General features: G+C 39.8%; 1 protein-coding gene across 2 annotated transcripts in view; it reads right to left on the bottom strand.

The window, feature by feature from the left end:
* Positions 1-7,338, bottom strand: part of TRPC4 (transient receptor potential cation channel subfamily C member 4) — a 171,653-nt gene extending 164,315 nt beyond the window's left edge. The window contains exon 1 of one of the 2 annotated variants that reach the window (XM_082435554.1): positions 1,273-7,338. The gene's annotated coding sequence lies outside the window, so the exon portion shown is untranslated. Of the gene's footprint in view, positions 1-6; positions 1,110-1,272 lie in introns of those variants that run through there. The other variant, XM_082435553.1, reaches the window with a different exon arrangement.
* Positions 7,339-12,715: the final 5,377 nt, after the last annotated feature.

Here is a 12,715-nt window from a genome sequence, read left to right as displayed (position 1 = left end):
CTTTACCTGCAAAGTTGCAATCTTCTGGCTGAAGAGGGATCGAGTCAAGGTCGGCGGCGCGGGTGCTTTTGCCGGGTGAGAGCACGCCCGGCAAATTCCAGCGGGATTTCCTTAGTCTCCGCCGAGTTTTGGAGCATTCCAAGGAAAACGCACGAAGCTGGAGCCCACGCAGCTGGCACCGAACTGGGCGGAGTGAGGATGCTACGAGAGTGATGCCATGGGAGGCGGGGGAGGGGAGGCCCTGGCGGGGGAGGTGAGCTCCGGGGGAGGAGAACCTCGCTCACCCCCGCCCTTACGGACCCCTCCGGATAAAGTTAGCGTTCCCACGGCTGTCAGCCGATGAACCCAGAGGAAGGCACCCCTCCCTCCATCTCCGCCGGCTTCCTGACTCGAGGTCCGCACAGACCGGGTTCGGAGGGGACCACTCGCGAAGATGCGCGTCCCACGCACCGCTCTGCCTGGCGGTGGATGGGACCCGCGCGAGGGCGGGACCCCGGCTCGGCTGCCCAGGAATACCCTCCGCCTCCCGGGGCCAAATGTTTGGGGTGAGCCAAGTGTTTGGGGACAGGCGAGCTCACCACGAACCAGCGGTCATCCAGCCCGGTCGGTGGCCAGAACCCACCCAGTGATCCTGGAGGCGAGCCAGACACACCTCCAGGCTCCGGGCGAGCTCTGCAGGCTGCGCGACTCCAGTGGGCGTCAGGACCCGGCTTCTGCGCACCCTGCTCCCACCCTAGTAAACAAGCCCCCGGGCGGCAGGTCGCCTGACTTGAAAAAGTAACCGCCACCCTCACCCCGTAACTCTCAACGCTTCTCCCACTCTGGCTCTTCTGGGGTCCCGGCACCCGCTCTCCCGTCCTCAAGGTGTCAGACTTCCCCTGCAAGAGCAGGCGTCTGCGGCTTGCTACTAGTGTCAACAATGGAGACAGTCGCAATGAATAAATGACGAGGCAGCATTCCACCCACCCTCATCCAGCTCTGGCTTTGCAACAGGCATAGGAAATCAGTAAGTTTCCAAATATTAACTAAAACCCCAAACGCGCACCAGCCTAGGAGCGCGAAGTTCGGTGGCTTCAGGTGGGATGTACTGAGAGACAGAGACAGAGACAGAGAGAGAGAGAGAGAGAGAGAGAGAGAGATGCTCCCATCAGCGTACTGAGATTTCAGGATAAAAGTTATCTTTTGGCAACCACTTTAACGGTCACACCCGAGAAAAAGATCAAAGTGTTTAGAGGAAAAAGATATATATCGTCAAAGTTGGCAATAACTTACTTGCTTGCCACTGCGACGCGGTGGTTCCCAGCTTGTCACTCACGGAGGCTTGGTTGGTCACGACCCAGGGACTGGAGAGTCCATTCGTAAAACAGAGAGTGGCGTCCACGCGGAATCTTAGCTAGCGATTAGTGATTACCCGACTTGACACCCTCGGGTTCTACTTGATTCCTATTATCTTCCAAAAGCCCCGGGGTGGGCTGCTGGTCTCCCGTTGCGTCCCAGCAGATGCCTTGCTCCAGCTTCGCGCTTGTGCAACAGATGAGTGGCAACCCTTTCTCCCTGTCCCAGCCACACGCGTCGTTACACCTTCTGGGAATCAGTGCTCTGGCGACTGCGGGGAGGACTAGTTTCTGCCCAGGAAATATTCCCCCAAGGGAGTCAAGGATAGGCGGGACCCCTACGCAGACTCCAAAGTGCAACATTAGAGAATTTCCTTCTTGGCTGTCTTTTATATTTTCCTCCTAAGTTCACAAGAGTTGAGGGGTTTTTTGCTTGTTTGTTTTCTTTTTCTTTTTGAGTACTTACATGAGTAAAGAGGATATTGCTAGAGATCACCCCCTGGGGTGATGTGCATGTTGCTTTTTTTAAAAAATCACTTTTCTTATTTCTAAACTTTTCTTTCTCTCTAGCTTACGGCTCTTCTCATGGGTTTATCTCAAGCCCAGGCTTGACCCCTGTTGTAAATTTCTAGGTCATCTCCTACAGATACTGAGGTACACAGAAGCAAATGTGGTTCCTATAATATCTCTCCAGAAAATAATTAAAGGCGCAAACAACAAAGGGATTCCTTTCTTTCCTCGAATCTCTCTCTTTTTACTTCTTTACCACAAAAGTACTTTAACATTTTTAAACAGTTTGTAAAATGTTTTATGTTAAACAATGACATTTATGAAATATGCAGGAACACATGTATCTGTAGACACGGTAATGAACTTTATAATAAATACAAATCTACTTTCTGCCTAACAAGGGAGGGGGAGGACAGTATATATGAAAATCTATTTTATGCAATGGAGCAGTAAATATTTTTGTATTTTTTCATGAAACTACTTATATTCCCATTAATTATCAGTAATTAAAATGTTTTAATGCCTAAGAAACAAAAGTGAAGCTGAAGTTTATTAAGGTAATATTTTGTCTCAGCCTGATAAACAAAAGCCTACATATTTAAGTGTGTGTCTTTTAAAATAAACCCGTAACAGAATTCCACATACTAAGATGAGTGTATGCCTTTGTAATACATTTAAAAATACATGCAAAAGAAAGTGGATCAGTGACGACACATCCCCATTAAAGGCTGAGAACTTTACTTTGAACCTTAACCTCTGTACCAAATTATATGCCTGCTCCGGCCTCTCTCAGGATATGTTCTTTATAACAAATGCCATCTCTGTCATGATGTTGGTGAGACGCATTTTGTCAATTTCCCTAATTTGGCAGTTTTTCCATAAAAAATGTGCCTGTGAATCTACCATAAATACAAAACAGAAAGGAACAGCGAGGACAACCATCTGAGTAGGCTGTGTTTCCATGGGAAGAGGAATGTTCTATTGATCCCTGAGCCTCATTTGCAACACTTTCACGTGCTTATTGATTGCTGACCTCATGCCACCTGCTAAAATGATTAACGATTACAAGAAAGTTATTTGAAATCTCTATTTAAACAACACTGAACTGTGTATTCTACAGTCATTAGCAATAGAAGGACAATTTGCTTTTGTATAAATTTTAAAATACAAACGTGACATCATTCCACAAACTGGCATTCCACTTAAAATGCAATTCACTGAAGTCACAGAAATTTACAATAAAAGGTCAAATGGTTACTTGAAATTTCTTTTTAGTATCTTAGTCAGAAAAACAAGAAAGTGCTCATTTTGAAATTAGCAAGAGATAATTGAGTGACCCCAGAAATGATAGAGGTGAAACTATTCTCTACAATGCCTATTTATTCATAGCTAAAATGTATCATGGAACTGGAATTACAATTGTTTCAGGAACTTTCAACTTCTTTCTAAAAATTATTCTTCCACTTTGGAGTTGATTGTAACATGTGAAGAACTTTCTTCCAAAGCTGCTGTATCTCGGACTTAAAGGCAATCACAAAGAGAGGTTATCGGAAAAGGTATTTGGAAAATTTATTTTTTTACATGTGCCACTATCAGGATTTTATGTGATATACATATATATGTGATTTTATATATATATATAATACTCTCTATATAATGATGCCATCGTCATCATCATTACCTGATAATCGCCTTTACTTACCTTAGGCAAATCTGGGAAATAAGTTAGCATTGTCTTTGAAGCCCAAGTGACCTTTCTGCCTATGTGACCAGGAGTCTCCATGATTTGGCACTAGGCTCACCCAAGGCCCTTCACTGAAGGGTCTGATCAGCTTGCCTAATAGACTGTGACCCCTGCTCCAGGTTTCTGCATCCTCCAGTTGTAACTAGGCTTTGATCCAACCATCATAGACCATGCTATCATCATAACTGTTCACCCGCCTTTAAAAAAAAGTTATTTTCTATGTTTCCAAGTTTTCTTCAAAAACATTCATTTTAATGGATTACTATACATTTGCATGAAATACTTAAGTATTTCTCAAGTCTGGAAAGTATGGTTTGTTTTTACAGTATTATTCCTTATTCTGAGACTTTGATGAAAGCCTTTGTACGCATACTTTTCTCTACACATCGGATTACGTCCTCAGAGTAGATTTTTAGAAATAGAGCCACTGTATCAAAATGCAGGAATATCTTAAAGCTCATGATAGATGTTATATATGATTTATTGAGCCCTCATCAACACAGGGTATACGTAGTCTTTTTTTCCCTCTTTTCTTTCTGTATTTTTGCTGACTTCCTATTTTTTAAAAATGACACCTCAGTGTAATGAGTTGTATTATTAGACAATGTGAATTTCTATATATTATGCTTTTCTATTTGTTTCTTTTCTTGTGAGTTTATATATCTTTTTAATACTTATAGGGGTTTGAAGGTTTTTTCCCCATTTGATTTGTAATAGGTTACCACATGTATAGTAGATATTTCTCGTTTTTACTTATTGCTAACATCTTGGATAACGTTATATTTTAAAAACGGTTTAATTCTTATATACTTTTAACTGTCACATTTTTTCCTGAATAATTTCTTTTAGTACTTTAATATTCCTAAAGCCTTTTCCCTTCCCATGTTCACCGATTTTTTGAACATTTTAAAAAATAATTTTATTTTTCTGGAGCTGCTTAGTCATTAATTTTATGGACTCTAGACTCATGCTGCCTACGTTTGAAGTCCTAGTCCCAACATTCATTCAACAAATATTTATGGAGTCTGTATTAAGGGTGAAGCACTGTGCTAGGTGCTTAGCATACATCTGTGAATGAAACAGATAAGATCATGCCCGTGCAGAACTTATACTTTAGGGAAGACAAACAAAAAATAATAAGTATATTAAATAAATTATATGTGATATAAGAGAGGGATTGAAAGAGTGAAATATGGGGATTAGAAGTGCTGGTGGGGGCAGATGGTGATGGTGGGTCACAATTTTAGACACATTGTCAGGGTAGCCTTCATTATTATGGAGACATTTGAGCAAAGACTTGAAGGTTGGAGAGCTGGCTATGGGGATTCACTGGGGAGCAATCTTCAGGTAGAGGAGTAACCTGATCTGATTTACGTTTTAAGGGATTATTCTGGCTGCTTCAGTGAGAATAGACTGTGGAAAAACAAGGGTGGGAGCAGGGAGACCACTTAGGAGATGAAATAAGCTAGGAAATAGGGTGTGGACCAACTTAGATCCACTCGCATTTTCCAAAATGCTTGTGTGCGGGTTGTAAGAAGAGTTAAGGATGGTTATGAGATTTTTGACTTGAGTAACTAGATGACTCTAAGTAAATAATGTTGTGAGATGGAGATGATAGAGGATGGTATATGTTATTTTTTTAGAAAGAAGATTAGGAATTTGCTTGTGGACATGTTAAGTCTGAGATGGCTATTGGAACAGATAAGCTGTGTGACCTTGTACAGTGTTACTTAACCTCTCTCCACGCTGGTTTTCTTACCTGTGAAAGAGTGAAATCATTGTTCCTACCTCATAGGAACTTGTTATGAGGACCAAAGCATTTATATATGTAAAGCACTTATGGCAATTATCAACACAGCGTATACAATATGTAGATTTTGCCTATTCATTTCATTACATTGAATTCTAACATATATGGGAATTATTTTAGCATGCATTATTTAGTGAAGATCTAATGTTTCTCTCTGACAAAATAGGGAACCAGAACTATTTACTATAACTGGCAATTCATGAACAACTTCTTTCTTTCCACACTGGTTGATAATGTCACCTTTATTATAAACCAGATTCTTTTGCCAATGCCTCTTTCTGAGCTATCTACTCTTCTACTGATACCTCCATTTTTATGAATTAGTCCCAAATTTCCTTTTTTCTCATTCCCTATCCTTTTTGGAGTCGGTCAGTTACTAAATACCACAGCTGGAAGAATGGTGTTGGCTAGCTCCCCCATCAGTTCCCCATGTCTAGATGGGTACGGCCAGTGAAAGCCATAATTGTCCGGATGACACGAACTAATACCTGTAAAATGATAGTAGCAGGGATGAGCACATATACAGGCTCAATAATTGTTAACTGATGTCAGCATTATCAGTACCCATCAACGAATGAGGCTCTGCTGCCCCTAAGATGGATAATTGTTTACTCTCCTACCCTCAGCCTAGCACTCCATCACATATGGTACGTAGCAGACTCCTATCCCAAGTGCACTACTTATCCCAGAACTTCTGTGTTCTCCACCCTAACCTGGAAACATTTTCACGGCGTACAGTTCACCTTCATTAACTACTCTTGTAGCAGAGAAGAACAAACCTGACTCCATATTGGATCTATTCCTTTAGCTCTAACCCTTGTGCTCTGTTGCCTGTCTCAGTCATGCTGGCTCTGCACCTTTGTGAAAGAATGTGGCCCATAGCCTGAAATAGACATGAGAGCCCATTCTCAAGGCTCTGCCTCCCAGTCTTGATCTTTGAAGTTATAACACCTTCCCATTCATATAGAGATGAACATTGCATAACAGAAAATAATCTGTGTCTTGTTAGAGGTTTACAGGAACGTTGTGACAGCTGCAGGAACAAAGGATTCCAGCACCAGGAGGTTTGCAGCAGCCAGCCACAGTCCCTCCCTTTTAGTATAAAAGAAGCTTGAATTCTAACTCGAGTAAGATGGTTCTTTGGGACACCAGTCCACCATCTTCTCAGTCTGCTGGCTTTTTGAATAAAGTCACTCGTTATTCCTTGCCCCAACACCTTGTCTCTTGATTTATTGACCTGTTGAGCTTTGAGCAGTACATGCTTGGACTCGGTAACACTCTCTTCCACAAATTCTTGCTTAGTCATGTTCTGGAGGCTGAAGTCTTTTCCTAGATCTAGAACAGAAGTATATACCATTGGGGAACCTGAGAGAGATATTTTAGCTGCCTCAAGAAACAGAAGGAGTAGACTTGCAGAATCCCACTTTCCTAATGGTTACTAAAGCACACCAATACACATAACGCATACTAATTTTCAAAAAGGAAGGAGATAATGAGACCTGGCTGAAGGACCTTCCTCCTGATTTCAGCAGGATAGCTTTGCACAATTCCTAAAACAAAGCACTGGTGCAACATCAATTTTCTTGTACAATTCATGTTCTGTTCCATGATTTTTTAATTTAGCGGAAATCCTTCCACATTCTGGTGACAGAGCAACAGTTAGTCCTACATAAGATCAACATTGTTATGAAATCTCTTCTCTGATACATGAATTTTGGGAAAGTTAACGGAAGTTGTAAAAGAGCTGCTAGCAGATGTTATTTCAAGCCTGAACATTTTACCTGGTCTTTTATTTTATTTTTATTTTTATTTTTTAACATCTTTATTGGAGTATAATTGCTTCACAGTGGTGTGTTAGTTTCTGCTGTATAACAATGTGAATCAGCTATACATATACCCATAGCCCCATATCTCCTCCTTCTTGCGTCTCCCTCCCATGCTCCCTCTCCCACCCCTCTAGGTGGTCACAAAGCACCGAGCCGATCTCTCTGTGCTATGCAGCTGCTTCCCACTAGCTATCTATTTTACATTTGGAGGTGTATATATGCCCATGTCACTCTCTCACTTCGTCCCAGCTTACCCTTTCCCCTCCTGGTGTCCTCAAGTCCATTCTCTGCGTCTGAGTCTTTATTCCTGTCCTGCCCCTGGGTTCTTCAAAACCACTTATTTTTTTTAGATTCCATATATATGTTAGCATACGGTATTTGTTTTTCTCTTTCTGACTTCACTCTGTGTGACAGACTCTAGGTTCATCCTCCTCACTACAGATAATTCAATTTTGTTTCTTTTTATGGCTGAGTAATATTCCATTGTATATATGTGTCACATCTTCTTTATCCATTCATCTGCTGATGGACACTTAGGTTGCTTCCATGTCCTGGCTATTGTAAATAGAGCTGCAATGAACATTGTGGTACATGCCTCATTTTGAATTATGGTTTTCTCAGGGTGTATGCCCATTAGTGGGATTACTGGGTTGTATGGTTCTATTTTTAGCTTTTTAAGGAACTTCCATACTGTTCTCCATAGTGGCTGTATCAATTTACATTCCCACCAACAGTGCAAGAGGGTTCCCTTTTCTCCACACCCTCTCCAGCATTTATTGTTTGTAGTATTTTTATGATGGCCATTCTGACTGGTGTGAGGTGATACCTCATTGTAGTTTTGATTTGCATGATTAGTGTTGTTGAACATCCTTTCATGTGTTTGTTGGCAATCTGTATATCTTCTTTGGATAAATGTCTATTTAGGTCTTCTGCCCATTTTTGGATTGGGTTGTTTGTTTTTCTGATATTGAGCTGCATGAGCTGCTTGTAAATTTTGGAGATTAATCCTTTGTCAGTTGCTTCATTTGCAAATATTTTCTCCCATTCTGAGGACTGTCTTTTTGTCTTGTTTATGGTTTCCTTTGCTGTGCAAAAGCTTTTAAGTTTCATTAGGTCCCATTTGTTTACTCTTGTTTTTATTTCCATTTCTCTAGAAAGTGGGTCAAAAAGGATCTTGCTGTGATTTATGACATGGAGTGTTCTGCCTATGTTTTCCCCTAAAAGTTTAATAGTGTCTGGCCTTACATTTAGGTCTTTAATCCATTTTGAGTTTATTTTTGTGTATGGTGTTAGGGAGTGTTCTAATTTCATTCTTTTACATGTAGCTGTCCAGTTTTTCCAGCACCACTTATTGAATAGGCTGTCTTTTCTCCATTGTATATTCTTGCCTCCTTTATCAAAGATAAGGTGACCGCATGTGTGTGGGTTTATCTCTGGGCTTTCCTGTTGCATTGGTCGAAATTTCTGTTTTTGTGCCAGTACCATACTGTCTTGATTACTGCAGGTTTGTAGTATAGTCTGAAGTCTGGGAGCCTGATTCCTCCAGCTCCATTTTTCTTTCTCAAGATTGTTTTGGCTATTTGGGGTCTTTTGTGTTTCCATACAAATTGTGAAATTTTTTGTTCTACGTCTGTGAAAAATGCCATTGGTAGTTTGATAGGGATTGCATTGAATCTGTAGATTGCTTTGGGTAGTATACTCATTTTCACAATGTTGATACTTCCAATCCAAGAACATGGTATATCTCTCCATTGGTTTGTATCATCTTTAATATCTTTCATCAGTGTCTTACAATTTTCTGCATACAGGTCTTTTGTCTCCTTAGGTAGGTTTATTCCTAGGTATTTTATTCTTTTTGTTGCAATGGTAAATGGGAGTGTTTCCTTAATTTCTCTTTCAGATTTTTCATCATTAGTGTATAGGAATACAAGAGACTTCTGTGCATTAATTTTGTAAACTGCTACTTTACCAAATTCATTGATTAGCTCTAGTAGTTTTCTGGTAGCAACTTTAGGATTTTCTATGTATAGTATCATGTCATCTGCAAACAGTGACAGGTTTAGTTCTTCTTTTCCGATTTGGATTCCTTTTATTTATTTTTCTTCTCTGATTGCTGTGGCTAAAACTTCCAAAACTATGTTGAATAATAGTGGTGAGAGTGGACTACCTTGTCTTGTTCCTGATCTTAGAGGAAATGGTTTCAGTTTTTCACCATTGAGAACGATGTTAGCTGTGGGTTTGTCATATATGGTCTTTATTATGTTGAGGTAAGTTGCCTCTATACCTACTTTCTGGAGAGTTTTTATCATAAATGGGTGTTGAATTTTGTCGAAAGCTTTCTCTGCATCTATTGAGATGATCATATGGTTTTTCTCCTTCAATTTGTTAATATGTTTTATCACATTGATTGATTTGTGTATATGGAAGAATCTTGCATTCCTGGGATAAACCCCACTTGATCATGGTGTATGATCTTTTTACTTGCTGTTGGATAGTGTTTGCTAGTATTTTTTTGAGGATGTTTGCATCTATGTTCATCAGTGATATTGGCCTGTAGTTTTCTTTCTTTGTGACATCTTTGTCTGGTTTTGGTATCAGGGTGATGGTGGCCTCATAGAATGAGTTTGGGAGTGTTCCTCCCTCTGCTATATTTTGGAAGGGTTTGAGAAGGATAGGTGTTAGCTCTTCTCTAAATGTTTGATAGAATTCGCCTGTGAAGCCATCTGGTCCTGGGCTTTTGTTTGTTGGAAGATTTTTAATCACAGTCTCAATTTCAGTGCTGGTGATTGGTCTGTTTATATTTTCTTTTTCTTCCTGGTTCACTCTCAGAAGGTTGTGCTTTTCTAAGAATTTGTCCATTTCTTCCGGGTTGTCCATTTTATTGGCATATAGTTGCTTATAGTAATCTCTCACAATCCTTTGTATTTCTGCAGTGTCAGTTGTTACTTCTTTTTCATTTCTAATTCTATTGATTTGATCTTCTCCCTTTATTTCTTGATGTGTCTGGCTAATGGTTTACCAATTTTGTTTATCTTCTCAAAGAACCAGCTTTTTGTTTCATTGATCTTTGCTATCATTTCCTTCATTTCTTTTTCATTTATTTCTGGTCTGATCTTTATGATTTCTTTCCTTCTGCTAACTTTCGGGTTTTTTATTCTTCTTTCTCTAATTGCTTTAGGCGTAAGATTAGGTTGTTTATTTGAAATGTTTCTTGTTTCTTGAGGTAGGATTGTATTGCTATAAGCTTCCCTCTTAGAAGTGCTTTTGCTGCATCCCATAGGTTTTGGGTCATCGTGTTTTCCTTGTCATTTGTTTCTAGGTATTTTTTGATTTCCTCTTTGATTTCTTCAGTGATCTCTTGGTTATTTAGTAGTGTACTGTTTAGCCTCCATGTAATTGTATTTTTTACCGATTTTTTCCTGTAATTGGTATCTAGTCTCATAGCATTGTGGCCAGAAAAGATACTTGATACCATTTCAATTTTCTTAAATTTACCAAGGCTTGGTTTGTGACCCAAGATATGTTCTCTCCTGGAGAATGTTCCATGAGTACTTGAGAAGAAAGTGTTTTCTATTGTTTCTGGATGGAATGTCCTATAAATATCAGTTAAGTCCATCTTGTTTTATGTAACATTTAAAGCTTCTGTTTCCTTATTTATTTTCATTTTGGATGATCTGTCCACTGGTGAAATTAGGTTGTTAAAGTCCCCTACTATGATTGTGTTACTGTCAATTTCCCCTTTTATGGCTGTTAGCATTTGCCTTATGTATTGAGGTGCTCCTATGTTGGGTGCATAAATATTTACAATTGTGATATCTTCTTCTTGGATTGATCCCTTGATCATTATGTAGTGTCCTTCTTTGTCTCTTGTAATAGTCTCTATTTTAAAGTCTATTTTGATAGACTATATGGGAGTTGCTACTCCAGCTTTCTTTTGATTTCCATTTGCATGGAATATCTTTTTCCATCCCCTCACTTTCAGTCTGTATGTGTCCCTAGTTCTGAAGGGGGTCTCTTGTAGACAGCATATATACAGGTCTTGTTTTTGTATCCATTCAGGCAATCTATGTCTTTTGGTTTGAGCATTTAATCCATTTACATTTAAGGTAGTTATTGATATGTAAGTTCCTATTACCATTTTCTTAATTGTTTTGTGTTTGTTATTGTAGGTCTTTTCCTTCTCTTGTGTTTCCTGCCTAGGGAAGTTCCTTTAGCATTTGTTGTAAAGCTGGTTGGTGGTGCTGAATTCTCTTAGCTTTGCTTGTCTGTAAATGTTTTAATTTCTCCATCGAACCTGAATGAGATCCTTGCTGGGTAGAGTAATCTTGGTTGTAGGTTTTTCCTTTCATCACTTTAAATATGTCCTGCCACTCCCTTCTGGCTTGCAGAGTTTCTGCTGAAAGATCAGCTGTTAACCTTATGGGGATTCCCTTGTAAGTTATTTGTTGTTTTTCCCTTGCTGCTTTTAATATTTTTCTTTGTGTTTAATTTTTGATAGTTTGATTAATATGTGTCTTGGTGTGTTTCTCTTTGGATTTATCCTGTATGGGACTCTCTGTGCTTCCTGGACTTGATTGACTATTTTCTTTCCCATATTAGGGAAGTTTTCAACTATAATCTCTTCAAATATTTTCTCAGTCCCTTTCTTTTTCTCTTCTTCTTCTGGGACCCCTATAATTCGAATGTTGGTGCATTTAATTTTGTCCCAGATGTCTTTGAGACTGTCCTCAATCATTCTTTTTTCTTTATTCTGCTCTGTGGTAGTTATTTCCAATATTTTATCTTCCAGATCACTTATCCGTTTTTCTGCCTCAGTTATTCTGCTATTGATTCCTTCTAGAGAATTTTTAATTTCATTTACTGTGTTGTTCGTCATTGTTTGTTTGTTCTGCAGTTCTTCTAGGTCCTTGTTAAACATTTCTTGTATTTTCTCCATTTTATTTCCATGATTTTGGATCATCTTTACTATCATTACTCTGAATTCTTTTTCAAGTAGACTGCCTATTTCCTCTTCATTTGTTTGGTCTGGTGGGTTTTTACCTTGCTCCTTCATCTGCTGTGTGTTTCTCTGTCTTCTCATTTTGCTTTACTTACTGTGTTTGGGGTCTCCTTTTTGCAGGCTGCAGGTTTGTACTTTCCGTTGTTTTTGGTGTCTGCCCCCAGGGGCTAAGGTTGGTTTGGTGGGTTGTGTAGGCTCCCTGGTGGAGGGGACTGGTGCCTGTGTTCTGGTGGATGAGGCTGGATCTTGTCTTTCTGTTGGGCAAGACCGTGTCTGGTGGTGTGTTTTGGGGTGCCTGTGACCTTATTATGATTTTTGGCAGCCTCTCTGCTAATGGTTTTGGTTGTGTTCCTGTCTTGCTAGTTGTTTGGCATAGGGTGTCCAGCACTGTAGCTTGCTGGTTGTTGGGTGGAGCCTGGTCTTAACATTGAGATGGAGATCTCTGGGAGAGCTTTCACCATTTGATATTACATGGAGCCGGGAGGTCTCTGG

The sequence above is a fragment of the Balaenoptera physalus genome (genome assembly GCF_965194825.1).
Source record: "Balaenoptera physalus genome assembly, chromosome: 18".
NCBI classification, from domain to species: domain Eukaryota; kingdom Metazoa; phylum Chordata; class Mammalia; order Artiodactyla; family Balaenopteridae; genus Balaenoptera; species Balaenoptera physalus.
Note: the sequence above shows the minus strand (reverse complement) of the source record. Positions and strands in the feature narration are given on the sequence as shown.